Genomic DNA, 8,343 nt, shown 5'->3' with positions numbered 1-8,343 from the left:
ATGAGGTAGATCATAACTGAAGGAAATATGCCCTAGAGGCAATAATAAAGTTATTATTTATTTCCTTATATCATGATAAATGTTTATTATTCATGCTAGAATTGTATTAACCGGAAACATAATACTTGTGTGAATACATAGACAAACAGAGTGTCACTAGTATGCCTCTACTTGACTAGCTCGTTGATCAAAGATGGTTATGTTTCCTGACCATAGACATGTGTTGTCATTTGATTAACGGGATCACATCATTAGGAGAATGATGTGATTGACTTGACCCATTCCGTTAGCTTAGCACTTGATCGTTTAGTTTTCTGCTATTGCTTTCTTCATGACTTATACATGTTCCTATGACTATGAGATTATGCAACTCCCGTTTACCGGAGGAACACTTTGTGTGCTACCAAACGTCACAACGTAACTGGGTGATTATAAAGGTGCTCTACAGGTGTCTCCAAAGGTACTTGTTGGGTTGGCGTATTTCGAGATTAGGATTTGTCACTCCGATTGTCGGAGAGGTATCTCTGGGCCCTCTCGGTAATGCACATCACTTAAGCCTTGCAAGCATTGCAACTAATGAGTTAGTTGTGAGATGTTGTATTACGGAATGAGTAAAGAGACTTGCCAGTAACGAGATTGAACTAGGTATTGAAATACCGACGATCGAATCTCGGGCAAGTAACATATCGATGACAAAGGGAACAACGTATGTCGTTATGCAGTTTGACCGATAAAGATCTTCGTAGAATATGTAGGAGCCAATATGAGCATCCAGGTTCCACTATTGGTTATTGACCGGAAACAGTTCTAGGTCATGTCTACATAGTTTTCGAACCCATAGGGTCCGCACGCTTAACGTTACAATGAAAGTTTTATTATGAGTTTATAAGTTTTGATGTACCGAAGGTTGTTCGGAGTCCCGGATATGATCATGGACATGACTAGGAGTCTCGAAATGGTCGAGACATAAAGATTGATATATTGGATGACTATATTCGGACACCGAAAGTGTTCCGGGTGATTTCGGAAAAAACAGGAGTGCTGGAGGGTTACCGGAACCCCCCCCCCCCCGGGGAACTAAGGCCTTGTACAATGCAAGGTGCTTAGAGAGATGTTTAGAAAAATAAACCGGGTTTTTCTGAAGCACCGGTGCCTATTTCTACAGGAGAGACGCTTAGTTAAGCGTCTATCCTGTACAAGTAAGCACCGGTGCTTAAGGAAAGCCTGGTTTATTTCTCTAAGCACCTCTCCTAAGCACCTCCCATTGCACAAGGCCTAATGGGCCTTATTGGGCCCTAGTGGAGAAAGAGAGGGGCTGGCCATGGCAAGAGGCGCGCCCCCTTCCCTTGAGTCCAAATAGGACAAGCAGGGGGGGCGCCCCCCGTGCCTTTCCCCTCTCCCACTCCTTCCTTCCCCCTCCTTCTTGGACTAGGAAAGGGAGGGGCAAACCTACTTGGAGTAGGTTTCCCCCTCCTAGGGCGCGCCACCCCCTTGGCCGGCCCCCTCCTCCTCCCCCCTTTATATACGAAGGAGGGAGGCACCTCTAGACACACAAGTTGATCCTCGTGATCGTTCCTTAGCCGTGTGCGGTGCCCCCCCTCCACCATATTCCACCTCGGTCATATCGTTGCGGTGCTTAGGCGAAGCCCTGCATCGGTAGAATATCATCATCGTCACCACGCCGTCATGCTGACGGAACTCATCCCCGACACCCTGCTGGATCGGAGTCCGGGGATCGTCATCGAGCTGAACGTGTGCTGAACTCGGAGGTGCCGTACGTTCGGTACTTGGATCGGTCGGATCATGAAGACGTACGACTACATCAACCGCGTTGTCATAACGCTTCCGCTATCGGTCTACGAGGATACGTAGACAATACTCTCCCCTCTCGTTGCTATGCATCACCATGATCTTGCGTGTGCGTAGGAATTATTTGAAATTACTACGTTCCCCAACAGTGGCATCCGAGCCTAGGTTTTATGCGCAGATATTATATGCACGAGTAGAACACAAGTGAGTTGTGGGCGATACAAGTCATACTACTTACCAGCATGTCATACTTTGGTTCAGCGGTATTGTTGGATGAAGCGGCCCAGACCGACATTACGCGTACGCTTACGCGAGACTGGTTCTACCGACGTGCTTTGCACATAGGTGGCTGGCGGGTGTCTGTTTCTCCAACTTTAGTTGAACCTAGTGTGGCTATGCCCGGTCCTTGCGAAGGTTAAAACAGCACCAACTTGACAAACTATCGTTGTGGTTTTGATGCGTAGGTAAGAACGGTTCTTGCTAAGCCCGTAGCAGCCACATAAACTTGCAAAAACAAAGTAGAGGACGTCTAACTTGTTTTTGCAGGGCATGTTGTGATGTGATATGGTCAAGACGTGATGCTATATTTTATTGTATGAGATTATCATGTTTTGTAACCGAAGTTATCGGCAACTGGCAGGAGCCATATGGTTGTCGCTTTATTGTATGAAATGCAAACGCCCTGTAATTGCTTTACTTTATCACTAAGCGGTAGCGATAGTCGTAGAAGCAATAGACGCTCATAAACGACAACGATGCTATGATGGAGATCAAGGTGTCGCGCCGGTGACGATGGTGATGATGGAGGTGCTTCAGAGATGGAGATCACAAGCACAAGATGATGATGGCCATATCATATCACTTATATTGATTGCATGTGATGTTTATCTTTTATGCATCTTATCTTGCTTTGATTGACGGTAGCATTTTAAGATGATCTCTCACTAATTATCAAGAAGTGTTCTCCCTGAGTATGCACCGTTGCCAAAGTTCGTCGTGCCCAGACACCACGTGATGATCGGGTGTGATAAGCTCACGTCCATCTACAACGGGTGCAAGCCAGTTTTGCACACGCGAAATACTCAGGTTAAACTTGACGAGCCTAGCATATGCAGATATGGCCTCGGAACACGGAGACCGAAAGGTCGAGCGTGAATCATATAGTAGATATGATCAACATAATGATGTTCACCATTGAAAGCTACTCCATTTCACGTGATGATCGGTTATGGTTTAGTTGATTTGGATCACGTGATCACTTAGAGAATTAGAGGGATGTTTTTCTAAGTGGGAGTTCTTAAGTAATATGATTAATTGAACTTAAATTTATCATGAACTTAGTACCTGATAGTATCTTGCGTGTCTATGTTGATTGTAGATAGATGGCCCATGTTGTTGTTCCGTTAAATTTTAATGCGTTCCTTGACAAAGCAAAGTTGAAAGATGATGGTAGCAATTACACGGACTGGGTCCGTAACTTGAGGATTATCCTCATTGCTGCACAGAAGAATTACGTCCTGGAAGCACCGCTGGGTGCCAGGCCTACTGCAGATGCAACTGACGACGTTAAGAACGTCTGGCAGAGCAAAGCTGATGACTACTCGATAGTTTAGTGTGACATGCTTTACAGCTTAGAACCGGGACTTCAACGATGTTTTGAACGTCATGGAGCATATGCAATGTTCCAGGAGTTGAAGTTAATATTTCAAGCAAATGCCCGGATTAAGAGATATGAGGTCTCCAATAAGTTCTATAGCTGCAAGATGGAGGAGAATAGTTCTGTCAGTGAGCATATACTCAAGATGTCTGGGTATAATAATCACTTGATTCAACTGGGAGTTAATCTTCCGGATGATAGCGTCATTGACAGAATTCTCCAATCACTGCCACCAAGCTACAAGAGCTTCGTGATGAACTATAACATGCAAGGGATGGATAAGACGATTCCCGAGCTCTTCGCAATGCTAAAAGCTGCGGAGGTAGAAATCAAGAAGGAGCATCAAGTGTTGATGGTCAAAAAGACCACTAGTTTCAAGAAAAAGGGCAAAGGGAAGAAGAAGGGGAACTTCAAGAAGAACAATAAGCAAGTTGCTACTCAGGAGAAGAAACCCAAGTCTGGACCTAAGCCTGAAACTGAGTGCTTCTACTGCAAGCAGACTGGTCACTGGAAGCGGAACTGCCCTAAGTATTTGGCGGATAAGAAGGTTGATAAGGTGAACAAAGGTATATGTGATATACATGTTATTGATGTGTACCTTACTAGAGATCGCAGTAGCACCTGGGTATTTGATACTGGTTCTGTTGCTAATATTTGCAACTCGAAACAGGGACTAAAGATTAAGCAAACACTGGCAAAGGACGAGGTGACGATGCGCGTGGGAAATGGTTCCAAAGTCGATGTGATCGCAGTCGGCACGCTACCTCTACATCTACCTTCGGGATTAGTATTAGACCTAAATAATTGTTATTTGGTGCCAGCGTTGAGCATGAACATTATATCTGGATCTTGTTTGATGCGAGACGGTTATTCATTTAAATCAGAGAATAATGGTTGTTCTATTTATATGAGTAATATCTTTTATGGTCATGGACCCTTAAAGAGTGGTCTATTTTTGATGAATCTCGATAGTAGTGATACACATATTCATAATGTTGAAGCCAAAAGATGCAGAGTTGATAATGATAGTGCAACTTATTTGTGGCACTGCCGTTCAGGTCATATCAGTGTAAAGCGCATGAAGAAACTCCATACTGATGGACTTTTGGAACCACTTGATTATGAATCACTTGGTACTTGCGAACCATGCCTCATGGGCAAGATGACTAAAACGCCGTTCTCCGGTACTATGGAGAGAGCAACAGATTTGTTGGAAATCATACATACAGATGTATGTGGTCCGATGAATGTTAAGGCTCATGGTGGATATCGTTATTTTCTCACCTTCACAGATGATTTAAGCAGATATGGGTATATCTACTTGATGAAACATAAGTCTGAAACATTTGAAAAGTTCAAAGAATTTCAGAGTGAAGTTGAAAATCATCGTAGCAAGAAAATAAAGTTTCTACGATCTGATCGTGGAGGAGAATATTTGAGTTACGAGTTTGGTCTACATTTGAAACAATGCGGAATAGTTTCGCAACTCACGCCACCCAGAACACCACAGTGTAATGGTGTGTCCGAACGTCGTAATCGTACTTTACTAGATATGGTGCGATCTATGATGTCTCTTACTGAGTTACCGCTATCGTTTTGGGGTTATGCTTTGGAGACGGCTACATTCACGTTAAATAGGGCACCATCGAAATCCGTTGAGACGACGCCTTATGAACTGTGGTTTGGCAAGAAACCAAAGTTGTCGTTTCTGAAAGTTTGAGGCTGCGATGCTTATGTGAAAAAGCTTCAACCTGATAAGCTCGAACCCAAATCGGAGAAATGTGTCTTCATAGGATACCCAAAGGAGACTGTTGGGTATACCTTCTATCACAGATCCGAAGGCAAGGCATTCGTTGCTAAGAATGGATCCTTTCTAGAGAAGGAGTTTCTCTCGAAAGAAGTGAGTGGGAGGAAAGTAGAACTTGATGAGGTAACTATACCTTCTCCCTTATCGGAAAGTGGTTCATCACAGAAACCGGTTCCTGTGACGTCTACACCAATTAGTGAGGAAGTTAATGATGATGATCATGAAACTTCAGATCAAGTTGTTACTGAACCTCGTAGATCAACCAGAATAAAAACCGCACCAGAGTGGTACGGTAATCCTGTTCTGGAAGTCATGTTACTAGACCATGATGAACCTACGAACTATGAAGAAGCAATGGTGAGCCCAGATTCCGCAAAATGGCTTGAGGCCATGAAATCTGAGATGGGATCCATGTATGAGAACAAAGTGTGAACTTTGGTTGACTTGCCCAATGATCGGCAAGCAATTGAAAATAAATGGATGTTCAAGAAGAAGACTGACGCTGACGGTAATGTTACTGTCTACAAAGCTCGACTTGTCGCAAAAGGTTTTCGACAAGTTCAAGGGATTGACTACGATGAGACCTTCTCACCCGTAGCGATGCTTAAGTCTGTCCGAATCATGTTAGCGATTGCCGCATTTTATGATTATGAAATATGGCAGATGGATGTCAAAACTGCATTCCTGAACGGGTTTCTGGAAGAAGAGTTGTATATGATGCAGTCAGAAGGTTTTGTCGATCCAAAGGGAGCTAACAAAGTGTGCAAGCTCCAGCGATCCATTTATGGACTGGTGCAAGCCTCTCGGAGTTGGAATAAACGTTTTGATAGTGTGATCAAAGCATTTGGTTTTGTACAGACTTTTGGAGAAGCCTGTATTTACAAGAAAGTGAGTGGGAGCTCTGTAGCATTTCTGATATTATATGTGGATGACATATTGCTGATTGGAAATGATATAGAATTTTTGGATAGCATAAAAGGATACTTGAATAAGAGTTTTTCAATGAAAGACCTCGGTGAAGCTGCTTACATATTGGGCATTAAGATCTATAGAGACAGATCAAGACGCTTAATTGGACTTTCACAAAGCACATACCTTGACAAAGTTTTGAAGAAGCTCAAAATGGATCAAGCAAAGAAAGGGTTCTTGCCTGTGTTACAAGGTGAGAAGTTGAGTAAGACTCAAAGCCCGACCACTGCAGAAGATAGAGAGAAAATGAAAGATGTTCCCTATGCTTCATCCATAGGCTCTATCATGTATGCAATGCTGTGTACCAGACCTGATGTGTGCCTTGCTATAAGTCTAGCAGGGAGGTACCAAAGCAATCCAGGAGTGGATTACTGGACAGCGGTCAAGAACATCCTAAAATACCTGAAAAGGACTAAGGATATGTTTCTCATTTATGGAGGTGACAAAGAGCTCATTGTAAATGGTTACGTTGATGCAAGCTTTGACACTGATCCGGACGATTCTAAATCGCAAACCGAATACGTGTTTACATTGAACGGTGGAGCTGTCAGTTGGTGCAGTTCTAAACAAAGCGTCATGGCGGGATCTACATGTGAAGCGGAGTACATAGCTGCTTCGGAAGCAGCAAATGAAGGAGTCTAGATGAAGGAGTTCATATCCGATCTAGGTGTCATACCTAGTGCATCGGGTCTAATGAAAATCTTTTGTGACAATACTAGTGCAATTGCCTTGGCGAAGGAATCCAGGTTTCACAAGAGAACCAAGCACATCAAGAGACGCTTCAATTCCATCCGGGATCTAGTCCAGGTGGGAGACATAGAAATTTGCGAGATACATACGGATCTGAATGTCGCAGACCCGCTGACTAAGCCTCTTCCACAAGCAAAACATGATCAACACCAAGACTCCATGGGTGTTAGAATCATTACTGTGTAATCTAGATTATTGACTCTAGTGCAAGTGGGAGACTGAAGGAAATATGCCCTAGAGGCAATAATAAAGTTATTATTTATTTCCTTATATCATGATAAATGTTTATTATTCATGCTAGAATTGTATTAACCGGAAACATAATACTTGTGTGAATACATAGACAAACAGAGTGTCACTAGTATGCCTCTACTTGACTAGCTCGTTGATCAAAGATGGTTATGTTTCCTGACCATAGACATGTGTTGTCATTTGATTAACGAGATCACATCATTAGGAGAATGATGTGATTGACTTGACCCATTCCGTTAGCTTGGCACTTGATCGTTTAGTTTTCTGCTATTGCTTTCTTCATGACTTATACATGTTCCTATGACTATGAGATTATGCAACTCCCGTTTACCGGAGGAACACTTTGTGTGCTACCAAACGTCACAACGTAACTGGGTGATTATAAAGGTGCTCTACGGGTGTCTCCGAAGGTACTTGTTGGGTTGGCGTATTTTGAGATTAGGATTTGTCACTCCGATTGTCGGAGAGGTATCTCTGGGCCCTCTCGGTAATGCACATCACTTAAGCCCTGCAAGCATTGCAACTAATGAGTTAGTTGTGAGATGATGTATTACAGAACGAGTAAAGAGACTTGCCAGTAACGATATTGAACTAGGTATTGAGATACCGACGATCGAATCTCGGGCAAGTAACATACCGATGACAAAGGGAATGACGTATGTTGTTATGTGGTTTGACTGATAAAGATCTTCGTAGAATATGTAGGAGCCAATATGAACATCCAGGTTCCGCTATTGGTTATTGACCGGAAATAGTTCTAGGTCATGTCTACATAGTTCTCGAACCCGTAGGGTCCGCACGCTTAACGTTACAATGAAAGTTTTATTATGAGTTTATAAGTTTTGATGTACCGAAGGTTGTTCGGAGTCCTGGATGTGATCACGGACATGACGAGGAGTCTCTAAATGGTCGAGACATAAAGATTGATATATTGGACGACTATATTCAGACACCGGAAGTGTTCCGGGTGATTTTGGAAAAAACCGGAGTGCCGGAGGGTTACCGGAACCCCCTCCCCCGGGAACTAATGGGCCTTATTGGGCCCTAGTGGAGAAAGAGAGGGGCCGGCCAGGGCAAGAGGCGCGCCCCCTCCCCTTGA

The sequence above is a fragment of the Triticum dicoccoides genome, chromosome 6B (assembly GCF_002162155.2).
Source record: "Triticum dicoccoides isolate Atlit2015 ecotype Zavitan chromosome 6B, WEW_v2.0, whole genome shotgun sequence".
NCBI lineage: Eukaryota > Viridiplantae > Streptophyta > Magnoliopsida > Poales > Poaceae > Triticum > Triticum dicoccoides.
The sequence above is the reverse complement of the archived record's forward strand: the minus strand, read 5'-3'. Positions refer to the sequence as shown.